Source organism: Dendroctonus ponderosae, unplaced genomic scaffold (assembly GCF_020466585.1).
Source record: "Dendroctonus ponderosae isolate FM_Combo_2020 unplaced genomic scaffold, Dpon_F_20191213v2 Dpon_F_20191213_3, whole genome shotgun sequence".
Lineage (NCBI taxonomy): Eukaryota > Metazoa > Arthropoda > Insecta > Coleoptera > Curculionidae > Dendroctonus > Dendroctonus ponderosae.
The window spans coordinates 14,461,266-14,464,531 of NW_026018508.1; the positions used below are offsets into that span (position 1 = coordinate 14,461,266).

The 3,266-nt window shown below is 34.1% G+C and overlaps 1 long non-coding RNA gene across 1 annotated transcript in view; it reads left to right on the top strand.

Moving 5' to 3' along the window:
* Positions 1 to 33: 33 nt before the first annotated feature.
* The window catches only part of LOC125503894, a 7,802-nt gene continuing 4,569 nt past the window's right edge, over positions 34 to 3,266 (top strand). Inside the window, exon 1 of the long non-coding RNA XR_007281144.1 lies at positions 34 to 1,124. This is a non-coding gene — a long non-coding RNA (uncharacterized LOC125503894). The remainder of the gene's footprint in view (positions 1,125 to 3,266) is intronic.

Here is a 3,266-nt window from a genome sequence, read left to right on the forward strand (position 1 = left end):
ATTTAGTTCTCTCCGGAATGATGTAAAAATGAGCGTTCTTGCTCATTTTGCTTCTGAGAAATGAGCAAAAACGGGACGGAAAACATGAAATTTTTGAAAATACAAACAAACTTTTCGCAAGACCGAAACATGTGATACATTTTTGTTTCTCTTGAACTGATTTTGAAAATCTAGATCTCCAATATATAAAACCAAATAAAAGTGTCAATTGAAATTAAAAACCGGTTTTGAGCTATTTAGTTTGTCCCGAACTTTTGGCGTTGAAATGAAAAAAAACCTCTTTGTTTGTCCAACTTTTGCATTTTTTCATTTGCCAAATGTTACGGCAAATTTGGCCGTGTAACGTTGATTTTGTTGAGCAGTTTACGAGCTATTCAGTAATTTACATTCAAAAATTAAAAATCCCTTAAACAAAGAAATTGTTGTGCCTGCATGAGACGCCCCTGGGTAACGTCTGCAAATACCAGCCAGTAAATTAAATCGGGAATTTCATAATAATAATTTAATAAGTTAAGCGCAAAAGGTTTAAAAAAATATTACGAAAAAACCATCTTTAGCGTCCTCTCTTTCATGTTCAGCACCTTTTGTGCTTTTGTTAATGTTTATACGAGCCCGTTTTATTGTTTTACAAGTTTTTCATATTACAATATTTTGTGATTATCTGTTACATGTGCTCAAATCATTTCACTTGTCACTTCACGGCTATCAAAACTGTCTTAACTGTCTTAAAGTGCCCCAATGTGGCAACGTTGAGAGGCGCGAACACCACTTATATTTTTCAGCCTGCATTGGTAATATCTAGATGTGGACCGAAAATTTATAATTCTACTATTTTTAAAACTGCACTTATATCATTAAAGTATGAGTGCTAGACTGTGATCATTAACGACTTTTATACAGAATTAAAGACATCTTTCGTCAAGAAGCTTTAAAATTTGCAGAAGACTAGAAGAAGAAGGCTAGAAGAGGACCAAAATTCAGGAACTTCTGAGCAAATCTCATCATCTATTCAGGCTAATAAATAAAGGTGGCAAAAAATAACTTACTCTTTGATAAGCTGCTGAAGCGGTTCTCTCTGCCAGTTTCGTCTTCATGCACGAGTGCACTTCTTATCTCTCCCCTCTGTAACAATATGAGAATGCGGTCAGCTTTTTGTTCACGCCATTGAATAAAATCTCAAAACGCTTCCAAGCGAAACTTTTCATATCCGATTCGTTCCAGAGTAACCATCAAGATAACGCCAGAAGCGCTACTACAGGCTGATTTCGGAGAAAATGATAATATTTGAAAAACAAGCCCTGTATTGTTTCAGATATTGTTTGTAGAACGAAAATGTTGCAAAACCAAGACAGCAAATAAAATGCCAATTTGAAACACACAAGTGTCTAAAGAACTTTATAAGATGAATTAATTCTATTTATTTATTAACTGTTTTGTTTGGTTGGTTTTGCAATAATTTGTTTGTTACATAATTTCCATCACCCAGTAAATGATTGTAGTAAGTTTTGATGATGGTGTTTTTAAATAAAGCATTTTAATCCAGAAAAAAACAACGAAGAAGTTTTATTTTGTCCACCCAGTCCAGACAAACGTGCCAATTGTTGTGATCCAAAGCATTTGCCATGCTATTATTGTACATTCCTCAAGAGTGCTTGCGGAGATCCTTTTACTTGAACCGTCCTAGGGGGGAATTATTTTCCACCGGCCCAACTAATTACACTTGTAATGGCACTTTTACTCTCAATTGAGCCGAAATTAAGCAAAAGGAAGCCATTTCGTGTTTCTTTAATCTTTCCCCCCTTCTTTCCAAGATCCTTCTTCATTAAGACGCAATTTACAAGCGCCGTAGTCTGTCTGAGTGTATCTCCAAACACAAAAGGAAAAAAATTAAAAGGAAACGCATTTTATTCAACAAATAAATCAGGGGGGAAATCATTATTAAGAGGCATGGAGTATGATAAATCTTAAAGTTGCAGGACTTGGTCTGGGAATTTTCTGAAAATTTGAATCCAGAGCAAGTGTATCTGGATTAAGTCCAGATTTTTTCATCTTTAGCAACATTCCACTCTCCACTGAGGAGGAATGTCTTATATACATTCTAAGTATTTATAATATAAATTCACTATGCAGATTGTCCTACATCCACTACACTTTTCTGCAAGAAACTTCTTTGTGTCGAATTCGGAGCAATTGGGGCCTTCTTGGGGATGATTCTTAGAATCGATACGTTTAAGGAAGTCCCAAAGAAGATTTTTCCCTTGTTAAAAATTTGAGAGTTGAGAGAAAAATGTGTTCTTGGCCTTGGCAAACGGCATCTGCTCCGTTATTGTGCTCATTTTGTAAATCATTGCGAAGCTTGTGTGGAAGAACTAAATATTTTCAAACGGAAAATACGTTTATATTAGCCGACGGATTCCCTCACCAAGGGGGATTGTGTTTAAATAAAGGGGGGATTTTTGGTCTCCCAAGTTGATCTGATCAAATGAAAATTGACCAGTTTTATGACTGATACATGATATGATTTCGAACGAGGCACCAGGATTTTAAATATCAAACTTACTTTAAGGGTAAATTTTTCGACTTTTTGCCGAAAAAATTGAAGAAAAGATGATTTCCCAATTTTCTTTGCGATTGCAACTTTCGTTTCCACTCACTCGTTTCCACGTGAGAAAAAGGAAATACTGTTGGAAAAATTGGCAGCTGTAACTCGTCTTTCTTTTGGGAAAAAATTACCAGTTGCAATCAATACACCCAAAGAACTATAATTTTAATTTCTCTGATTTTTATAAAATCATATTTCCACTTATTAAAAGGTCTGTTTTTACGAGATTGGAATTTAGATTTTAGTTCGTTGTTCAAGACGTTATTAGCTTCTTTTAAATAAAAACAATTGTATAAATTGGTAAGTTATTTTTGAATTTATAATAAAACATGTTCGAAAGAATTTTAGTATTAATTGTTGGTTTGTCTTTAATTTTTTTTAATTTTGACTCAAATTTTCACTTATTTTCATTAAAAATTCGCGCAAAATCCAGCTAACCAAATAATTTTTTCCTGCAAATTTGTCTGAAAGCATCAAGATTAATCAAATATTTCCTGCATTTTTTGCTCGGAAATCAAAAAACGTTTGCAGCCGGCTTATTGAGGACTTTAGAGGAAAAGTGACTATCAACTTTTTTATACACTTTGGCTTGCTCCATACAGTGCCGTGCAAAAAACGTGTCCATTTGGTTTACTTTTGAAGATAAATGGGGCTTTTTAGAAAC